Source organism: Rousettus aegyptiacus, unplaced genomic scaffold (genome assembly GCF_014176215.1).
Source record: "Rousettus aegyptiacus isolate mRouAeg1 unplaced genomic scaffold, mRouAeg1.p scaffold_m13_p_15, whole genome shotgun sequence".
Lineage (NCBI taxonomy): Eukaryota > Metazoa > Chordata > Mammalia > Chiroptera > Pteropodidae > Rousettus > Rousettus aegyptiacus.
Genome location: NW_023416290.1, coordinates 16,512,177 through 16,535,330, shown reverse-complemented (window position 1 = coordinate 16,535,330; position 23,154 = coordinate 16,512,177). Strand labels below are relative to the sequence as shown.

Sequence of the window (23,154 nt, the reverse complement as noted above, 5' to 3'; positions counted from 1 at the left end):
ACCCTAATTTGCATATAGTTTTCCATGTAACTTATTTTTATCATATTCATCAGCTTTATTCAGAAAAAGTAAACTTTTTTACTCCAAAACATTTTTGCCTTAACCTGAGGTGAGGATTGCAACGAAGACGATGCCCGTGACAGTAAAGAAAGGAGTCAGAAAGGGGGATTTTGAATCCTCACTAATTCCCAGATTCTCGTTATTACTGTCTTACAATGCTCATGAACAACGGCAAGTTCAAGAACAGGACATGGGGACTCTGCGAACCAATGCCAGACTGACGCGGCCGAGACCTTCGTCATCGTTGCAGGACCACGAAGGCAGCTGTGACGTCACTTCCAGGCAGGCTTGAATGTCAGACTTGATCTAAACATTTACATGAAGCCTCTCCTTCGGCTTGAATCCCATGTGGCTTTCTGGAACATTCCGGAAAATGGGTGGCGTGGAATATGCTGCAGCTCCTCCTCGTCGCCCCTGGCCAGCCGGGTGGGTCCCCTGGTCCTTCAGCCTCCAGCCCCCGCCCTGCCTCGCCCTCCTCCTACAGCAGTGAATTCCCACCCTCTCTGGTTTGGCCTCTGGTGGATCTTGACTTAGCTCAGGCTGCCCTCCAGCTGGGCGTGCCTGCCCCTCCTCCCCTGATGCTGCTTGGTGAGCCTCAGTTAAAATGTCGAGGAATTCTTTCCCACCCTTCTGAGGAATGTCATTACTTTTCACCTGGGTCCCGGAGGTAACCGATTCTTAACCACCATCATGCCTCCTGTTTTGTGGGTGCCTGTTAAGCGCCAAGGCGCTTGACATCCATGATCTCAATTTCCCCAGTGACCCTGTTCCACCCAATTACAGATGCTGATAGATGAGGACGCAGCCACCTCGCCCAGGATGTCACTAGTGCATAGTAGAATATGGATCGAAACACTTTCCCTCTTTTGCAGCACATCACGCATTGCATGATTATCGTCTGCCTGCTTCATTTTTATCTTCCCCACTAGACTATAAAGTCATCTGTCTTATCTGCTTATCACTTCCACCTCTACCCTAAACATGCAACGCCATGCTTGGCCCACAGCCCTTGTTCCATAAGTAACATTTATGGGAGGAACAGTGAGGGACTGAATGGAAGTTTGAGTCAGTTCCCAAGTGGTTTCAGAGTCAGAGTAAAGACTTAAAATCCATTTTTATAAAATTATCGTAATATTTGCAGGGATATTTTCCTGCTATACACATTTGGCCATGGGGAGAGTCTGTGTAAATAGTACTCTTAAAGACTCCAGGGCTTAATTTACTTACTGGGCTCAAAGAAAGGCACAGTAGCTATTTCTAATAAGGGCACTGAAAAACGATGACCTAGCTTTGTACAGGACTAATGCTCTGTAGGCGCCTTTTTGTTACTGGCCAGGCAGCACATGAGGGCAGTGTGGGGAGGAGAGCTTGTTACTATCTAGGCGGCTTACGCTCCTCCCCAGCTGCATGCTCCACGGCCACAGTTGGAAGGACACACAGGGAAATGGGTCAGCAATCCCAGACAGTGGCAAGGTGCCAGGGACACTTAGGGAGATCCGAAAGGGGCCAGCAGGCATTCCCACTGACGTCCGAAAAGCAGAAGGTTGGGGGATCGTCAGAGTGGCCACTTGAGCCAATGTCATCCAGCCTGCAGTGATCGTTGACTCTGAGACTAAATAACAGCCCACTGCCCCCCAGTCATTAATCTGCCCTTCCATGCAACCGATTTATTTTGAGAGTGGGTCGGGCCTGGAGGAAGCAGAGCGTTGTGACTTACTCAGTTTACTTACTGAAAGGCTGTACCGAGTGGCTCAGGTACATGGCCAAATTGAACGTTCGGAACTCAATATCTTCTGTGTTTACTCTGATGATTCTTCTATTACTATCTATGGAACAGCACAGGGGAACAGAATTCCCTGAGAAATTGAGATATGGGGCATCGTGGAGGTCTGAAGCTTCTATACAAAAGAAGTAATCTGTGACTAGGAACTAGCAAGAATTAAACCTGCTATCTGCCTGATGCCCGTTTTCTTACGTTTGGACTGTTTGGAATTATTTCTTCATGAAACTCTTCAAGGTAGTTGATTATATTATCATATTCATTTGTTTGGAGTAGGAAATGTACTTATTAGTCTAATTTGTCCCAGATCAGAAAGTGCTACTAAGTGCTATGATTAGAAAAAAGAAAAAGATATCTGTTTGTTTATTTAGGAAAGTTATAACATTATGCATTTCAGTTTATAGAGGACTAAAAGTAAAGGAAGTGGTTAAGGTGATTAAATTTTAAATTTGTTCTTTGGAGGATCAGTGACTCATATAGTGGCTCAGAAGGTGATCATAGTTAGAAATGTTACATTGCTTTATGCGTGATGAAAATTTAATTTAGATTTAAGTAAAAGTAAGTGTTTTAAGTATGTTTTACCTGGTAGCATTATTCTTTTTTATCATATCCTTCTTTACCATAAATCAGAACCCTTGGCCAAGGATTCTTTCTATTCTAGAAAAATTGTTTCCGCACTAGACTTGGACTGTGTCTTTGGCCAAGTGTTACATTTCCTTTTTTTCTTTCAAATTCAGACAAACAGAGAGTAGAAAATCAGATTAAAATGGCCATGGTTCTTTTTCCATTTTTGAGAAAATCTCCACAGAAAGTCAATTATATATTAGATATTCAAATGTGTCACTTGAACAATGCTGTAAAATTGTACCAAACACTTTAAGGAGCTTCACAGAAGGGAGACCTTGATGGCGACTGTTCCTCAAATAAAAGGTTAGCCAGAAAACAGCTGTAAAGGTGCTTCTAGGAAAATGGACTCCGAATTATAACAGGCCAAATATAACATCTTCTGAATGTCACCTTGGAGCTTCACTTTTCTAAAGATAGCCTTATTTCTAATTCTGTAAAACTGATTTGATTGAATATTGTTAACTTGATTATAGCAATTTATAAATTTTATGTTAAGAAAAATTTTGGATGTTTGTATAATAGGAATTAATCTTTATAAAAACCATTTTATGCCTGGTATTTATTTTTAATTCTGCCCATCTCTTTTTGCAAACATCAAGTGACTTGCAAAATACACACATTCGTCTTGTACCAGGCCCAACACTCATCTACCTTAAATTTAAGAATAATTCCGTGCTCAGAAAATGGCCCCCTCAGTATAATGGCACAAAAACATGCTCTTCACTCCGAAACTCTCTATTCAATGCCTTTTGGCTTATATGTAATGTGAATTTTTAAAATTTGGTTATCTGGTTTTTGAACTCCGGAGGTTAGAAGCTGGGATTATGAAGGGATGGGGAGACAAGACAATCACCAACAACCCGGGTCCACGCGGACACCAGAAACCTATGAAATTAAACACGTACAGGCAGTGTTTATGTGCGCCGTGCTAATGCAACAGCCATGAATTGTCAACAAAGACATGCAAGTGTACAAACTACTTTTAAACAATTCCATCACAAAAACTTGTTTAAACAAATTGTTTTGATCCTTAAACAAACGTGGTGAGTGAGCGAAAGGACCTCAGCTTTCATCTTCCCTTTCCCCCGAAGCATGCACCAGCCCTTCGATCCCTGAAGAAGGGAGGTCAAGGGGTTAATGCTATGTTCTCTCAGTCGTTCGGTGAGTGTCAAGGGTGTGCCTGGCATCGTGGTTGGCAGTTTCTGTGTCTTATTGAACTGAAATGAGTGAAACAAATTCACCCATGGATATTCGTAGTTCAGATGAGCTCCATTTGAAGCAAAAGGCTATTGGCGAAACAATATAATTTTGTTTTGGGTTGTTTTTAGCACAGTCGAAAATTATGATGATATGAAAATTTAAGATTAGTGTCTTTAACTTAACAGCTTGGTAATTTTTACAACTAGATTCTAACTCACTTTTGCTTGAATAAACACGACTCTCACCTTGCTAAAACTAGACTTTTAAAATCTAAGTATCAAAATCTGTACCTTGAGCATTTGTGAACTCAGTAACGACCTCCACTCATCCCGCAGCTAAACTCCACCTGGCAGTGATTTTACTTATGTCCTGCGCAGGGTGGTGCTGAGGGCCCACTGGGCCAGGCACCCTGGGCTCCCAGGTGGGAGTGTGGTCCCACCTCATACTTACAGCCCAGCCTCATCCAGCCTTGTTCCAGATGAGTGCAGGTTCCCGTTCAACCTGGGAGCAATTTCTAGCAATACGTTTCTAAGAACATTGACGTAGGAAATATCTGCCCTTATGGTTCAAAGGGATCTTTTAAAGTTCCCTGCGTAAAAAGGAGATAAACCGCTGACAGAGTGATTCGTGAACAACGAAAGGTCCTCTGGGCATGGATCTTTCTGGCATTTCATTGGTATCCATACGTGCAACTATTTTGTGTTCATGCCTTCGCTAAAGCTTAGTAAGCACAGAAAGAAGACAAATGTCACAGGAGAATATAAATGTTTTCTTTGTTCTTTTAAAGGCTCGTGCTCACTCATAGCCCCTTGTCCCTTTATTTTGGCATTTTGTGTTTTAAAGTAACTCACATACTGCCCTGCCATCTGCAGACTTAGTAAGTTTGCTCTATCCTGCCCTCTGGGTCTTTAATGAGCATGCTTGTCCCTTAAGAAGGGAAATTCTAATAACGCAAGGCTAATATTTGTACAGGGAGACACTATTCCCAGATTACTGCTCCAATATGAGAGAGTCAGAAGTCCTGATGGATTCCTGTCTATGACTTGTCCCCTCTTCATTGTATTAGTCTGAGAGAATGACTCCTTGAAGCCATAACGGCTGTTTCCCAAGCATCACATAGATTTTTATTGAGTAATTCTTAATTCCAGTAATGATACGAGAATGCATATTTCCATGAATTCTCAGAACTTTCTTTAAAGCTGCTATTATGAGTAACACTGAAAAAGAGGCATTGGCATCCTCTCCCGAGTGTGTTCATCGTCAGGCTTCGTGACCTCCATCGTCACAGCCAGCCTCACGTTGGCCTCGGCTTTATGTTCCTGTCCTGACTCCACATTCATCTCTTACAAACCCAGGTGTAGGACACAAAGCTTTTCCTTCTGGACTCGGGACACCAGAAGGACATTTTCCTTCTTAGTTATCTGAACACCACATTGGCCGGCACTGAGGTGAGAGACCAACCCACTCAGTGAAAAACCAGTGTTCAGTAAGGTTTAACTATCACTACGAATCAGGCGCTGTTCTGAATGCTTTGCATATGTTAATTTATTTAATCCTCACTTTATAATCTGAGAAGATGGATACTATTTTACCTCTTTTTACAGGTGAGGAGACTGAGACACAGGGAATTTAAGTATCTTGCTGAAGGCCATTTAGCTGGTCAGCTGGCGGCAACATCTAAACTCAGCAGGGTCCTCTCCAGACTCCATGCTGTGCGGGCATCTGGTTAAAGGTAGCATGAGAGACAGGGTCCAAATCCCCAAATCCCCAAATCCACATCAGATCTCTGGAGGAGCCAAGTGCCCTGGGATTGCCCTGTTCCTCTCTTTTAGAATGTTTGCTGTTGTTCTAATTAGCAGTTGAATCTCTGTAAATTCTGGGAAAATCTACCTTCCTCAGAATCTCTGACTCATCTTGACTAACATTATTTTTCCAAAATTTCCATTGTTTGTCTACTCATGCCCACCCCTAAGCCGCACCCTGTCTCGTTTTTTAAAGATGATTTATTGGCTCATTTTCCATTTTCTTTAGAATTACAAAAAGGAATTTCTTTCTTGCATGTACTTTGTGTAACTAAAGAATGCTGTTAATATAGTATCTTTACCAGACAATAAATTGTGTTCACACACACTAAAACCAGAGCTGAGCTAGAGTTAGGTTAGAGTGTGCAGAAGCTTCTTAGGACTTTCCCTCTTCTCTGATCCTTATCTTCCCAACATCGATGCTGTGTGCAGATCGCTAATGACACACATGCCTTAGTCAGATGTTGAGAAATGCATTACACTGATTATAACTTAGAGTAGGAGAAAAAAACTTTCTATTCCTGATAAGAAGTAATTTTAGCGGAAGTGTGGTTGCGTGGTGGTTATAAATTGGGATTTGGAAATGAGAAAGGTCAGGATCCTAGCTCAGCCACTTGGTAGCATTTGAACTTTGGCAGTTCCATTCGTATATTCACACATATTTGTAGACTCGTATGTGCCAGTTACTGTTCTAGGCTCTGGAGATGCAGAGAACAAAAGAGACCAAGGCTGCTCCAGTAGAATTTAATACGAACGTAGGAGACATGCAGTAAATAAATCTGATAACTCATTGGCTCCACCATTAGTATAGATCCAAAAAATCACCAGTTCTCACCACCCCACTATCATCATTGAGGTCCAAACCCCGGGAATCGTTACAGTAGCCCATTAACTGGTCCCTGCTTCCGTTCTGCCACCCTTTTATCTATTCTAACGGAGCATCTGGAGAGCCCCCTCTAACTCATGAGTCCAGACCCTCACTGCTGGGGTTAACAATGCCGTCACGGTGCCCATTCTATGTGGAGGTAGCCATGGTCCTTACAGTGGCCCACAGCATCCACATGGTAAGCCTGTCAGCTCGCCCACCGCCCTCCTCCCATGTCGGCCTCCAACCCTCTGCACTGTCTTTCCCCAGCATTTCTGTGATCACTCCCTCGCCTCTTTCACAATTTTGCCCCAATATTTCCAGCGAAGCCCTTTCTGCTTGACAGACAGAATAGTCCTGAACGTGGGAGGAGCTAACACACGTATTGAATACACAATTATGCCAACAGTAAAATTCACACTGGATATGTTCCTTAAGACTTTGATAGCTCTGTAACCCATGGGTGGAGTAAATCAGCCTGTTTTGAAGGTTTGAGGAGTCCTGAAATTTGGATATCATGATAATGAATGAATGAACATTTAGCTTCTTAGGAAGAGATAAGGAAAAGACAAGTAAATTATCTTATTTGTTATACTTGTCCAGAATTTATTTCATTTCAGGATTATAATTCTGGATTCCAGAAACGGGAGGATATGACAGACTCCAGGAATGGTTTGATGGCCCCAAACTATTTCAAGTTTCTCCTTAATGCAGTACATATAGCCGCCTAAAACAAAACAAAACAAAACAAAACAAAACAAAAATGATAAGGCCAGGAAGTACATGTCTAGGCAGGTTTATTGTGTAGCATTTTTACGAAGCTCTGTCCAGGATCCCTTAAGCAGGGGGTGGGGGACGGGGGGTGGGGGGTGGGGAGTGAGGGACGGGGGGTGGGGGTGGGGTGGAATCAATAGTAGGTAAACTCATTAGGGCATCAAAGTGAAGTGGTTTCTCTGAGCCTAATAAAGCAGAAGGCACACCAAGCTACATGAGAAGAGTTGACATGATTCCATGTGATACTTTCTTGGTGGCAGCTGAACACAGATATGGGAACAAAGAGTAATTTGTTCAAGTTTGCTGCCTAGTTCAACGATCTGTGAACCAACATTCAGGAAAAGAGCCAGAGAAAACTAAGAAAGGGGGAAGCTGCAGAGGCCTCAGTGTTTACGTCTGAGCACAGAGCCCCAGAACCGTTGCCAAAAGCCAGGACAGCCAATCTGGGGGAGTCCTTCACCTCTCAGTGCCTCAGTTTCTTCACTGGCCAAACAGTGGCTGTGAAAGGTGCGTAATGTGGAGCCACATTGCCTCGATCACCTTCTAGCTGAGGTAGAGTGAGCATTTTCTTGGCAAATTATTAACTGTCTTAACTATTGAGGCCTCATAGTACTAGCCTCTACCTGATAGAGTTACTTGAGGAGTCAGTGCGTTAATAATGTAAAGCCCTTAAAACAGATCCGGCGCACAGTAAGCGCCATCTAGGAGTTATTTCTATAATCATTATTATGTAGTATGCACCTAATGAATATGCATGTCGATAAACAAAATCTGTCTTCATAACCAGAAGGCATTTTTGTAGTTTCCTTATTTAATCTACATTAAACTTAATAGAGGCCTAGGTTCCCCGTTCCATTTTTAAAATTTTTAAAATCAGCATTTTAAAAATCTGAACAAAAACAAATTATAGGACAGCATTTTTTAAATCTGAATTATAAAAATATCTCTTTATATAAGTATTTTTGCAACACTATGAAATTTCCTGGCCTCTAAAATTGAGTATCAGAAGGATTCTAGAGTAAGACCTTAGATATGAAAAAAGATATATCTTAACGTGCACAAATGTCATTAAGTTCAAGTTTTAAAAATGTTTATCTAGTTATCATCAATCTGTGTATTGATAATGCCATTTCCATTATCCCAAGAGACTAAATTCAATATATTTCTTTTCACTTTCCTCTACTGTCCACTAACTTTGTTCTGAGACATCATTTTCCAAAGGTTTGATGAATGGGAGCATTCTGTCCTGGGCACGCCAGTCCCTCTAAGTCAGGGCGCTGCCGGCGGGGACAGCCAAGAAACAGCAGTCGAGCCTCAAGAGCCAGGAAGCTCTGGAGACTTACGGACTCTGAGAAGGAAAGCTGGCCACACGTTCCAGTGTTTTCAGATTTTAAGCACTCCTGTTGTGAAACTATGTCTTTTTTTGAAGAGTATGGAGGGACCAAATGTCATGTCAGGATTCTGTGTCAGCAGTGTAGCGACGGGAGGTTTGGCAAGGTGGCTAGCTCAGGTGGAAAGCTGCATCACACTAGGCACTTCTAAGTAGCAGAGGCTCCTGGTGCAGGGGGCCCTGGAGGCATAGCCGTGGTGTAAGGAACCAAGATGCTTGTGGAGAGGCTGCACTAAGGAGCAGGTATTTCTTAAATATACTCACATTTTCAGTTGCAAAACAGCAGGCTCTGCAGAAGCTTCAGTTGTGAATATCTCTGAGGCCACTTACGGATTAAAAACTCCAAAAAATTCCTTTTGAACGTTAAAATTGTGGGTTGAAAAGTACTTATTTTTTTTAATGGATATTAACTCAGATTTTACTTTGCTGCACCCAGGAGAAAACTGTTTCCCTTTGCTACTCTAAAACAAGTAATAGTAGTAACAATGATACATTTTACAAACCTTTCAACCTTATCTGCGTGTCTAGCCTTGCAATCTCGTGTTTATAGTCTCATTTTAACATGGCCTATAGAAATTATTCTTGTATGTTACTTTAAACATTCACAGGTAATATTATTATTTACCTGAACAAGTGGGGTAAGAGTATCTTCTGGTAGACAAAACAAAAAACAAAAAACATGCTGCTAAGTGCCCATTCATCTCTCTGCTATCTCAGGGGGGCTGCACTGAAACTCAAGCAGAAGCAAATAAAAATCAGGCAGCATTACTAAAAAAAAGTTTCTCCCTTCTCTTAGTTTCTTTTCATTTAAGTTTGGGAGAAATAGTGGCACAGAAATTTCTCATTGTGATAGATCTACCACTCCAAATAACTTGCTTCTCGTTACAAGGTTTTGAAAAGGTAGGTGAAATGTATTCTTTCCATTTCTGGAGGATCCTTGTAATCTTGTTGCTGTTGCCGTAGAGTTGTATTCAGATACCTTGACAGCTTTAGTGCCCCCTGCTGACCTGTCTGCAAACATCCTTCAGGACTGTGGTGCTGGCAGGCTGACCTGTGGAAGGAGAGGAGGTGATGGCTGTGACTGTGCAGCCCTTTGGTGCCCCCTGTGCCCAGCATCATGCTGAGTGCTTCGTCCATGTTCTTTCATTTAAAGTCCTCAGCCATCTGGTAAGGTAGGTTATGCACCTGCTCCTTTTACTGTCAAGTAAGCCAAGGTTCAAGTGTGGTAAATAACCTGCTCTAGGACATGCAACCAGTAAGCGATGGAACCCAGGGTTAAGCCAAGGTCTATCTGACTTCCAAATTCATGCTTTCAGTCAATGTTTGCACTGTCATTGAACAAGTGGGCAAAACATCCTGCCTCCCAGACTTGTGTTCCTGACTCAGTGACTCCAAGGACGCCTTCCGCAAGGACATGCGGTTTCCAGTAGAATGAGAACTGAGGAAAGGCCTGAGCATGTTTAAAGAAGATAACCAAACTGCATTTGCACATAAATATTTCATCGTTACGTAAAATACCCTGTGCAGAACACACTTTCTTGTTGAGATTGCTTTAGGAAATCTTTATCACTTTTTCAAGATGCTTCTCTTATTTTATTGAGTTATAATCGACATATAACATCATTTAGTTTTAGGTGTACAACATAATGATTCAATATTTGTATTTATTGTGAAATGATCACAGTAAATCTAGTTAACATCATCACTGCACGTAGTTAAAAAGATTTTTCTTAATGATGACAGCTTTTAGGATCTACCCTCTCAGCAACATTCTGTCATCAACATGCTGTACCTTACCTCCCCATGGTTTTCTTATTTTGTAACAGGAAGTTTGTACCTTTTGGATGCCTCCCTTTTGATCTTCCCGACTTTTCTTGTCTGAGTTATCCTGTAAATTGTGAAAAATGTTGGAGGATTTAGGAATAAGGGAATAAGCCCACTGATACCTATTATCTACCAAGAGAAATTTGGACAGGGCACCTCAGGAGGTACCCCTGGTATTTCAACAGGCAAACTCCTTTCTCTTTTACCTTTGTGTCGGAGTTCACACTTATGTACTGCTGGATCCCATCCCAGAAGTGGCTGCCCCTTCGTTAGAGATAAGGACAAGTGCTTAGAACTCAAAGGGAGGGAATACCATCCCATATTGTTATCTAGCCAAGAGCCGAGTTATAAAGAATCTAGCAATTATAAGTGCGTGCCTGTGGGATCCATGAAATCCCCGAGGTGAGCAAACAAGAACGGATGTAACTGGCCTCTAGGAATAGGTGATAGTTTTTTAAGACCTGGAGGGGTGACTACAATCAGAATTGGCGAGGCAGCCGTTCAGCGGTCACATACCTTGCCCTTCTAGACAACATCCCCATGAGTTTGAGGGATAGTGGTTCTGGGTGCCCCCCATGAGAAGTGCCAGTGTCGGGGACGCTCAGTGGCTGCTGCTTTGGAGGCATGTCAGACACGTATTTCTCTCCTCTACTTACTATTCGTTCATTCAATCATTTGCATATCAATGATGCTTCTTGGATACACAGGCATGACTAACAGACACTGATGCCTTCACGGAGCTCATGTTCTGGTGTGAGAGACACTGAATGAATGAGATTTCAGTTAATGGCACATCTGTGCAGAAAAATAAGCATTTGATAGAATGGAGTATGATGGGAGCCCAGAGGCTGTGTGGCTGCTGGTCTGAGGAAGTGACATCTCAGCAGAACCAACCGAGGTGAACCGCAGGGTCACCGATCTCCCGTGTCCATACGCATGTACAATGGACGCAGCTTAAATTGTCTCACCGACCTAACAGCATAATACAGCCTTTGGTTTTTTTCTAATGTGGATCTGAGACGTTTGGTAGAATTCATCAAACTTAAGGCAAAATTATTTGAATTTTAGTCTGCATTAGATTTTCAGATTCCAAACAACCACATGAGAATGTTCCATATATATAACATTTTGAATTAAAAAGTTTAATTTGTCCTGTATGCAGATGTGATCTAGTAATGTTTTAAACTCATTTTTTTTACTGTTTTCTTTCCCTCAAATTACCCAGAGAATATGCCAGACAGCAAAAATTATATAAAGTTTAGAGTCTTTATAACTAGTTTATTTTTAAGTTCATTTTATTATGAATAATATAACATAGCTACACATTCCACACGGCCAGTGTGCTATGTTCCTTTCTTTTAGAAAAGCACAGTTCCTTTCTTTTAGAAAACTGTCCTGTTTCACAGTTATTAAAGGCCTCTTTTCGTCTTGGGCTTTATTTTCTAATACACCCAGGGTTAATTTTTTCCCAAATGTTACATTTCTGCCATATGCCCCTGAATAACATTCGCGAAGACTCACGGTGCCTGCTTCCTGGAGCTCTTTATCCCCAGGGTCATTTCTGGGCCAGTTGCCCTCATAAGCTGCTCAGCAACTGCTGGGCTGGGACTTTGTCACCGTCTTGCTAGAACCTCCCTTGGCTGCTTGTTGCGGGGTGAGGGGGTCTCCTCTTTCCTTGGACTCCTCCTTTGTCTTTGTAGGTTTATTCTCCTGTCTTGCGAAGCACACCTTCTGTAAGCCTCCTAAGAGTTTGATTCCCTGTATGCCTGAGAGGTGTCTTCATTCCGTCCTTGTGCTTGAAGAGAGATTGCCTGGGCATAAAATTGGAGGCTAAAAAAGCTATTTTTTCTCAGTTTTGAAAACATTGCACCATTATTGTCTGGAATCTAGCGCTGCTCTAGAGAAGTATGGTGACATTCTGGCTCCTATACGTGCCCTGTTTTCCTCTCGAAACTTTTTAAGATCTCTTCATCCCGATGTTCTGAAATTTCACAATGATATGATTTACTGTGGACTTTTTTCATTTGTATCTTTATTCTTTGGACTGCTCTGAAGGCCTCTATCCTTCTACCTAACGTTTTGATATTATTTCTTAAATAATCCCCTCCCTCTTCCACATTCTCTTTGCTTAGAATTTTTATTACTAGATATCGGATCTTCTGGATGGATCCTCTCATTTTTTGCATCGTTCTTTTCTATCTTTCTAACTTTTGGTTTTTTGCTCTACTTTCTTCTAGAAAACTTCCTTGATTTACTTTCAAATCCTTCAGTAGAATCTTTATTTTGATCAAATATTTAATTTCCAATGCTTATGTTGCCTTTTTTTGTTGAAAGGTTATTTGATTTTTATTTTAGGGATGCAATAGCTTCACTGATTCCTCTAGATCATTTCCTAGGCCTTTTGAAGTTTTGTTCAAATGTCCTTGGCATATTTTGTTTTTCTCCAAGTTCCTTTTTTTCTTTGATTTCTTGGGTCTCTGGCTGTCATGTTAGGGACATGGCTTCCTGTGTGACGGTGAGAGTTGCCGATGGCAGAATGCACTCTATGGAATCGTGTGCTGAGCACGCCTTTCTCCAAATTGAAACCCCTAAACTTCAGGTGCCCCACCTCCTCCCCCATTTCCCGGCCCCACCACCCCTGCCCCACCCACACACCTACCCGGGGCTGATCAGTTTCTTCAGAGGACAAAAAAATTCCTTCTACCAAGTGTCCTTCCTCCTGATACTGGTGTAGTGAGCTCTCAGCAGAGGAAGCCAGCCGAAGGCACCACCTCTGGGCACCTGCATTTTAACTCGGTCCTGCCTTCAGCCATTCCTGCCCACCGGGGAGTCCTGTTGTGTTGGCACAGGTGGGGTGGGGGGCTGGCCTCGGTTCCATGTCAAGGTGATGGGCTCGGGCCAACCAGTACTTTGGAGATCCATAGGCTCCATGTTTTCAGCTTGGTGTCTCACCCCCAACTCTGGGCCTATCCTGCTTGGGATCCGACTTTTTGGGAGTGGTCCTGGGGAAATCTACTTGCTTTTCCCTGGGATTGTCCACCAGATGCTTGGTGTATAACTTGCACTGTCCCCTGAGGTTAGTTACTACTCATCCGATCGCTCTGTGTCTCTCTTACTTTTTTGCCCTTTTTATTATTTTATTCTCATTTTAAGATGGTTTTGAGAATGAAAGGAGATAAACAAAAGAAGTCATGTACCGTTGTGAACCAAATGTAACATTTGGGATTTTTTTTCATTTTATATATATTTCACATTCAAAGTATAAGAGCTGGTCTCATTAGCTAATGTTCTCCCTGTGATGCTAACATTGCATTGTATGGAAATGCTAAATACAAAACAGATGAACATGATATGGTAAAGATTTTATTCACTGTTAGTAATTAGAAGTTATTTGATTAACATGACTTATACTTTATAAAAATTAATTGGGAAAGAATTCGTCATTGTGCCAGACTTGTTTTTGTAGCTGTCCTGATTGTAGATTCTGAGATACTGATTCTTCCTGTACAGACTCACTTTGGAAGACAGAATAAAAGCAGATTTCTAAGTTAATTAATAGTTTATGACAGGAACTCTTATTTGTTCCATTTACATAGAAAATGTGTGGGGTTTTTTTCTATTTAATTTCTGTTTAATTTTATGTCCTCTTTTACATGTCTGGTGAGCCGCCTTACCTTAGCTCTCTTTCCCCGATGTCACTTTCTTACGTGGGTGGACGGGAGGCGGGCGGGGGGAGGGGCAGCGGGGGAACACACTGGCTAATTAGTAAGAGTGTCAGCTAGAGAAAGTGATCCTGGAAGCAAGAAGCATTCAGCTCTCAAAGGGAAAATCGTGTTCCCAAGTGACATCTTCTTGACCAGTAGGTCTGATAATTGGGAATAGTCTCTATTCTACACACAGGTTATGTACGGATGACACGTACTAGCAGAACCTTTGTTCCTGGGTTAATTAGGATGCTCAGTCACCCACGGTAAAATGAGTTGGACTAGATGGGTCTTTCAGATTCCTTCTGACTGCAAAAGCGGACTGAGATCCTCGACTTCCTTGGTAGCAAAGCATAGTGGACCATTGCTACGAGGAGCTCTGACGGATTCATTTTGGGGTTGCACTGTCTACCAGAAAAATATCATCCTCAAAAACTAACAGATAGATCTAAGAGGCTAGTTGTAAATAGATGTTGGGATTGCATAGCACACTGCACACCTAACTTTTTTCATTAGACTCTTATTATCTTTACTTATAGTCTTTAAATCCGGGAAGCAGTGTGCAGTAGCCCACACCCTAGTAATGGGTGTAAAGGGAGGTGGGAGACAACAAGGAAGGTGTATCAAGAGTGAACTGGCTCGGGGCGTTTCCGGGAAATGCCAGAGGATGAGGAAATCCCCCCATTTTTTCATCACCAATTCTAGAACAGATTTACATATTTAAATTTGCAAAGAACTTAAATTTGCGAAGCATGTTTTTAAAACTTCACCAGTCACTTTATGCACACCTCTCTTAGAGTGGTCATTTACAATATAGAATTAATAAAGAAAACTTAGGAAATGTCAGATATGTGATCTCTGAATCGTGTTCTTCTAAACAGATTACAGAGAGGCTAGGAATTTAAAAAGAAAAAATGATTCTTTCTTTTTAAGTTGATAGACCAAGAAGTTAGTTCTGCCCAAAGTCCTTTTCCTTTGATGCCAATTTCTTCTTGTTAATCACTTTCCACCTGAATTTGGAGTAGGAAATCATTGATAATTGGAATTGTTCTGTTTGGATTATATGGAATTTACACATGAAAATATTTTCAAGAAATGATTTCAAAGAACAGTGTGAATGTATTAAATTTCTTGTGTTTCTAATATCATCTCATACTTTTTCAACTTGGTATCCTCATAGGTGCGAGAAAGGCAGACTATAAGAAAATACCTTATTGTCTTCAGTACTATTTAAATAAATTCTGGTTTGTGCCGTATTCTGAACCATAATAAGAGAAAATCCCTTTTTTTTTTTCAGAACAAAATTTCATTTTCGAATTTTGGAACAATTTAAGAAACATAGTTCCATTTTGAAGCCAAAGTTTGAGCGTGGGGTTGTTTTCTCAATAGTAAACTATGAGAAGTGTTAAAGCCTATCTATCGGATAAAATGTTTTCTAAAAAATTTCTATTGGAATTTTACCTCCTGTGTTGTTTTTAAAATCGTGAATGTTCACTTATGTGGGGAGCAGATAGTGTTTCTCCCACCCCCTACCAGTCTATTTGACTTTTTATTTTGGAATTACAAATTCATAGGAAGTTAGAAAAATAGCAGAGTGGTCACCTGTGTCCAGTATCCCCCACCCACAATGGTTCTGTCTCATATAACATAGTAGAGGATCAAAGCCAGGAAATTGACATTGCTACAATGTGTGTATAGAGCTGTCATTGTATCACACATAGAGATTCATGTAACTAGCACCACAATCAAAATAGCATTCCAAAGTACAAGAATTTCCTTTTCCATACCCCTTACACACACACACACACACACACACACACACACACACACACACAACCAACCTGTGACAACTGGTGACAACTGTTGATCTGTTTGTCTATAATTTGGAGAATTTGAGAATACTATTTGAGAATACTATATAAGTGGAATTATACAGCATGTCTCTCATACATCCAAGTTGATGAATGTATCAATAACTGCCTTTCACTGCTGAGTACACTCCGTGGTATGGATATACCACCGTCTATTTAACCATTCACCTATTAAGGGACATTTTGGCGATTTCCAGTTTTTGACGATTACAAGTAAAGCTGGTGTGAACAAGTGTGTAGAAGTTTTTGTGTAGATATAGTTTTCATTTTTTTGGATAAATGCCCAGAATTGCAGTTGCTAGGTTCTATGTAAATCTATGTTTAGTTTTTTTGTTTGTTTGTTTGTTTTTTGAGAAACTGCCAAAATATTTTCTTGAGTGGCTCTACCATATTGTAGTCTCACTATCAGTGCATATGGTGGTCCAGTTTTTCTGCATCCTCGCCAGCATTTATTTGGTGGCATTACTGTTTTATCTTAGTTGCTCTCACAAGTGTGTAATGCTAAGGATGATGAACATCTTAAACACTTGTTTGTTTTGCCCTTTGTGCGCCCTCTTTGTTGAAATGTCTCTTCATATCTTTTTCCCATTTACTAAGTGGATCCTTTGGCTTTTTGAAGTTGCCTTATGAGAGTTATTTATATATCCTAGATATGAGTCCTTTATCAGATATGTGTTTCACAAATATTTTCGCCCAATCTATAGCCTATGTCTTCATCCTTGTAACAGGGTCTTTCATAGGACACAAATTGTTACATTTCAATAAGTCAAATTTACCAGTTTTTTCTTTTATGGATCATGATTTTGATATCATATCTAAGAACCTTTCTTAAAACAGCAGATTCCAAAGATTTTTCTCCTGTGTTAGTTCCTAAAAATCCTATAGTTTTATGTCTCACAAATAATTTCGTGATCCTTTATGACTTAGTTTTTGCATAAAGTATGAGCTTTATATTTTTACCTATTGATTTCCAGTTTCTCCAGCACTATTTGTTGAAAAGACTATTCTTCCTTCATTGAATTGCTTTCACACCTTTGTCAAAATAAATTAACTGCATCTGCATGGGTTTATATTTGAGTTCTGTGTTCTGTTCCATTGATCCACATGTTTATCTCTCCATAAAACCGCAGTCTTGATTATTGTAGCTATCTTATAAGTCTTGAAATTGGGTAGAGTGATTCCTTCTACTTTAGTCTTCCTTTTCAAAATTATTTTAGCAATTCTAGTTCCTTTGACTTTCCATATAAATTTCAGAATAATCTTGTGTATATTTGCATATAATCGATGGGAACTTTGCTTGGTGATCACTGTTCCTTCCTCTCTTTCTCTTATTTTCATTTAGCTCACTTTGCTCATACCTGGTTCTTTGTTCTTTCTTATCTATCTTGTGCGATACTATTGTTTATTTGGAAAATATCAAGGGATCGCAAAAAAAAAAAAAACCCTAGAACTAAAAAAGTGATCCAACAAAGTTGTAGGATACAAGATCAACCTATAAGTCAATTATATTTCTGTATACTAGCAATAAGCACATGAAAACCAAAATTAAAAATACAGTACTATTTATGGTGGCTCAAAAAATGAAATAGCTAGGGTAAATTAATGAAACACATCGGACTTGTATTCTGAAAACTATAAAACTCTGATGAGAGAAATCAAAGACTAAATAAATGGAGAACCATACTGTATTAACTGGAAAATTCAATCTCAGAAAGGTATCATTTCTCCCTAAACAGGTTTATTTAATGCAGTGCCTTTCGAAATCCTAGAAAGTTATTTTTGTAGATACACTCTGTTTTGAAGCATTTCTCTCTTTTTAAATTTATTTATTTTAGTTAGTTTCAAGCATACAGTACATTGGTTAGACATCTATATAGTTCATAAAATGATCACCCCAATTGCTCTCTTCCTCCCCTAGCCCTCCACACAGCCAACATATTAATGCTGACTGCATTCCCTGTGCCATGCTCCCCATCCCCGTGACCATCCATCAGCTACTAATTTGTACTTCTTTATCCCTTCACCCCATTCTCCCAACCCCCAGACCCCTCCCCTCTATCACCGAATTGTCCACTATATTTGTGAATCTATTCTTGATTAGTTTGTTCTTTTTGTTCCTTAGATTCCTCATATAAGTGAAGTCATATGGTTTTTATCTTTCTCTGTCTGACTTATTTCACTCAGCAGAATAACCTCTGGGTCCGTCTAGATCATTGCAAATGGTACGATTTCATTTTTTTTAATGGCTGAGTAATATTCCATTGTATATATGAACCATAATTTCTTTTTTAAAAGAATATCTGACATTGGAAACTGATGGATTAACCAGGGAACTAAATAATTTTCCAACAATACGAAGTACTTTCGGTCCTTCAGTTAGAAATAACACTTTTACTGTAACAATTTAGTGTCTGCTTTCTGTATGCCAGGCCCCATGCTAAGTGCCTCCCATCCTTTGTGCTTATATGCTTCACAACTACCCCGTGAGGAAGGTACTGTTACTAGCCCCATTTAACAGATGGGAAAATGGAAGCGCACAGAGGGAATTTACTGCCCCAATGGCACAGAGCTAGAAGATGCAGAAGCAGGATTCGAACATAGACCAGCTGGAGTCCAAAGTCTGCTCAGTCCTCGGTGTTCCCCACCCCTCCTGTGGTCTTAGCGTCTTCACTGGTTTCATCGGGAGGCTCAAACCCAGAGCTCGCTCAGATAATCCTGCCTTTTGAAAATCATCGTAATTCTTATATCACTTCACTACCTAGCTCCCTGCAAGGCTCTGTTTTGATAGTTTCCAGTCTAACATAACTTTCTGTTTCAGCTACAAAGCTGAACCCAAGGCTTATATTAAATTGTCCAGCTATAAAGGAATATTTGATAGATACTTTTCAGACTTTTGGGGGGAGAGCGTAGGGGGATTTTCATTTAACAGAGCCTTCCCCATCTGTCAGAGAAGGATGACTGTAGAAGTATTGTCTTTTGCCCCGAGAGTGGGAGGAATGGGTTTTGGAAAGACACATCACTTTTCTTAGGTGTCAGGGAAAGTAGGTCACTTTATAGTATTTATCATAATGTTTGAAAAAGCTGGCATTGAAAAATGAGAAGTTGCATATTGAGCAGTTTTTTTTGTCCAAAGACTAAAACAAAGGATTACTGAAATGTTTTCTGAATTAGATGGTAGCTTTTTAAACATAGTTTTTTTCCAGTGTCTCCCTAAGATAAATTTCATTTTAATGGTCCATTGCAGCTTGACAAAAGGAGCATTTTAGTATGTATATATATTATATATATATAATTTATAACATACGATTATACACACATATATATGTATATGTTATACATATATATATGTATGTATGTGTGTGGGTATATGCCTCACTTATTGAAATGTTTTTCTAGATGTGATTGTAAATACAGGAAGGCTCTAACCTCCTTGAGTTCTAGAAACAGTGATGGGCGTGATCCTAGAGTGCCTTATTAAGTAAAATAGATGAAGGTTTAAAAGCCTCGTCCATCTGTAAAGCTATTAAAGAGAAAAATCCAGTCCCATCCCTCTAGAAATCAATAAAGAAAAAAGAATGTCACAGGAGAGTTAGAGTCCCTCTAAGCTAATGGAGGAGGAAATTAGAATGAATCAAAACGTTCATTTGGAGACGCAGGCATTGCATCCAAAGTGGCTTCTGCAACATCTCTGAGTTGGGAGCCCGTGGCTTCCTGTCACAGCCATACCAGGTCCCGACTGCCAGATTTAATAACTCGATTACTGAACTACAGTTACTGGCTAAATGTTTTCTAAACAATTTGGGATGACACGATCTCAAAAATAAGCTGACACATTAAATGCAAATGTAACACCACTGTTAGCACATTTAGTATAGTAACCATCCAGCTCTTGATAATACAAGAGGCTTTCTCTGACCTCACAGTATCAACCACCCCCTCCACTGCCCCACTGATCATCTGTTAACTCAACAAATGGCTCCCACGTGGTGACTTGGTGGGTGAGCCCGTAAACTCACTGGGCAGTCTCAGAGTCTGCGTTGCTTGAAAGACTCTACACGTTCTGTACATAGAAACATGCTGTGCAAGTGCGAGATCTTCGGGACCATAAAGAATGCGAGAGATCGACCGTGGCACAGATCCGGGGCTGCGAGAACAGCGTGGAAAGGACGCGCACGGCCTCCCGGGGCACAGCTGGGTGTCCGCAGCCAGAGCTCGTGAGGCGCCCTGCCCCCTCTTCCTCCCTCCCTCCCAGTCAGGCAGCCCCCACCACTCGTACCTTCCTCTGCTTAACTGTCTGTTTCTTGGGAGACTTAATCTGCTAATCGAAAACATTCTCGCCATTTTTTAAATACATCCTCTCCAATTATTCTTTCAGTCCTTAGTACAATTTATCTTCAAACTTCTCCTCTGTCGTCATGTTCTGTCTTCTTGTCTTCTCTGGCCTCGTGTTCCTTTCTTCTGGCTGCGAACATAGTAAATTAAATCCGGGCAGTGAGAAAGGTTTCAAAAATGCACAGAACTTTTTGGAAAGGAACTTGTCATTCATCTGCCACACCCTCCCACCCATTACAGGGATCCCCTTTAAAATTTCTTGGGCAGATGGTCAACCTGTGTCAGCACGAACCCTCCCTGAGGTAGAAAGCTCCCTCTTTTCTAAGGAGTTCATTCCAGTGTGAGAAACTTTCAATTGTTCAAAAAATTCTTCCTTACGTCAGTCTGCAAATTGCCTCCACAGTCCGTGACATTCATCTTATAGTATTTTCTCCATCTCATTTCAAAGAACAGCGGCTAACGTGTATTGTCCCCTGGGTTAAGATAGGTCCCAGCGTCGTCCCATGGCGCAGGTCAGGAACCTGAAGGTCAGAGGGACTCAGGGTCACATGCGGTAATGGTGGAGCAGGCCGGGGTGGGGACTCGTGTTGCCTGGAGGATGCGCTGCTGTCTCCCAGGTCCCACGTGCTCCCTGGGCCTCTCCTTCCCCCGTTGTGTTCTTACCCAATTCGGTCCTCCGTCTCCTTCTCTCAGACGCCTTTCTCTGTCTCGCCTTTGGAATGGTTACGAGTTAGTATTTTCTCACCGTTCACGGCTGCTCCCCTGTTGTCGTTCCATAGACTCCAGCCGTGGGTTGTCAATCAACCGCTATGACTCTGAGATCTGCTGTCTGCTCACTGGAATGTTGTGAGGGCCACACTGGGTCAGTTTCATTCACATCGGTATCTCCAGTGCCCATAACAGTGCCTGGCACACGGTAGGCACCTGACTGGTATTTGTCAAAAGCTTGAATTCCCTTCCTTAACAGTTACACGCGCCACGAACTCTTAGCTGTTTTCCCCTTGGGTCTTTGATTCCTGGTGGGTAAACTGAATTCACAGAAGCAATACGTTCAGCCTCCGTCTCATAGGAGATAAAATTATAATTCATCAGATGACTTGCTTTGGGCAGGAGGAGAAGGAAATGGAGGCTTGCCGCTTCTGGTCACTGTTAGGTTTTGCCTCTGTGACAGTTTAGAAAATGCGAGGAGGTAACTGCTGACTCACTGGGCCTGGGATCATTCCCATGCAGTATCACTTTTCCTTCGCATCTTTCGGCGTTGGCCAGGTGTTCTCTGCCCCGAGCCCACCCTCAGGCTCGGTGGGGTCTGGACGGGCACTGCCTTGGCCCGCAGCAGTGCTGTCTCCCCACTGCCATCCCTTTAAAGCCGTTATCGTTTTAGAAGGGCTCCTCCAGGGTCACGAGGCGGCCGTGCAAAGTCTCACACAAGCTTATGAGACCTACAAGCCATCGTTTGCCACCTGTGTTCAGGTGTTTAGTTCCCGTTCTTACTTCTTGTTCTCAGCACATTAGTGTGAAATCCCTGTGCGTGTTTCTCTTCCTACCGTGTTATTCCAATCGGCATACAAATACGTTGTCATTCCTCTCATCTTCAGGAAATAAAGTAAAAACCCCTTCTTGATCCTGCTCACGCCTCCAGTGGTCACCTCATCTCAGCCCTGCTGAAATGAGCCGTCAGCACCGCCTCCAGTTTCTCTCTTCCCATTCTCTCCTGAACCCACCAGCTTTACCAGAGCTCTTCTTTTTGAAGTCAGCGGCAACGTCCACCTCGCCAAACCCTTGCTCTCGTTCTCCTTTTAGCGCCTGCGCTTATCCTCCTAGGTATTTTATTTACCTTATTCATTGCTGCATGTGTGAGCGCCATGTGTTTGTCTTGTTCACTGCCTGGTACACAGCAGATGCTCAGCAAATGCTTCCTGAGTGAACGAACGCACTGCTGGTGCTTCCTGCAGTCTAGATCTCCTGTCCATGTAAACTTGCTTAAGTGTGTCTTTAGGGGTCTGTCCGCTCGAGGGCAGGAGGATTCCGGGAAGTCGTCTTTGTCCTATGGAGTAGTCCTTCATGCTCTGAAGAATTCACGCTCTCTGTAGGCAAGCCCAAAGGCGGGCTCAGGCTTCGTCAGGACAGAATCTGATTTTTGTCTAATCAGATGATGACTAGATTGCTATTTTTCTGGTGTTTAGAAGATATTCTCATTTCCTTAGCAAGGTATCACAATAATTATTTTCCACTAAGGAGGGTGTAGTGAAGTTCTGCGAGCCCCTTAGAGAATCTTATCAAACAAAGAGCTTTTATTGTCACCGCCACGAATCGGGTTTACTGGGCCGAGTATTGTACATTTTATGAATGCCTTCTCCTCACACAGTTTTCGTAACATCTTCCTGCCTCCTACTCCCCCTCACTGTTTTACCCTCTGGCACAGTTTCTCCCGACAGTGGGTACACAGACTTCGCCATCGCAGCAGGAAGGAAGTTCTGTTATGAAACAGCCTGGGACCTGGCATCGTATGGGCTGGGGGTGGCAAGGAGGCACCACTCATGGTCTGTCCGCCCTCCCTTCCTGGCTCACGTCCTTGCAGCCTCGCATGTTTCTGTGACTACTGAGAGTAATACGGGTTCAGAAAACAGACACATCTGAGGTTGGCAGCAGGCTCCTTCCACTGGCCAGCTTCGAGCAAGTCGCTTAAATCTTCTGAGCCTTAGTTTCCCCATCTGCTAAATAGGACAAATGGTGCCTGTCAGGCAAGGCTGCACCCCCTCTGACATGCGGTCTGGCAGAGAAAGGTACCCAGAAAGTGGGTGCCACTGTATTTCTCTTCTTAGACGTAAGTGACTGTTCCCAGAATCGAAAGTTTGAGAGACCATGAAGCACCAAACAACAACTGTCTTTTGCCACAAGCAAAATTATTCTCTTTCCCATTAAAAA

At 41.8% G+C, this 23,154-nt stretch overlaps 1 protein-coding gene across 11 annotated transcripts in view; it reads left to right on the top strand.

Annotated features, from left to right (window-relative positions):
* The window catches only part of FAM110B (family with sequence similarity 110 member B), a 138,688-nt gene that overhangs the window by 100,178 nt on the left and 15,356 nt on the right, over positions 1-23,154 (top strand). The window contains exon 5 of one of the 11 annotated variants that reach the window (XM_036232840.1): positions 9,527-9,670. The exons of 9 other annotated variants lie outside the window; for them this stretch is intronic. The gene's annotated coding sequence lies outside the window, so the exon portion shown is untranslated. Of the gene's footprint in view, positions 1-7,248; positions 9,671-23,154 lie in introns of those variants that run through there. One more of the 11 variants, XM_036232844.1, reaches the window with a different exon arrangement.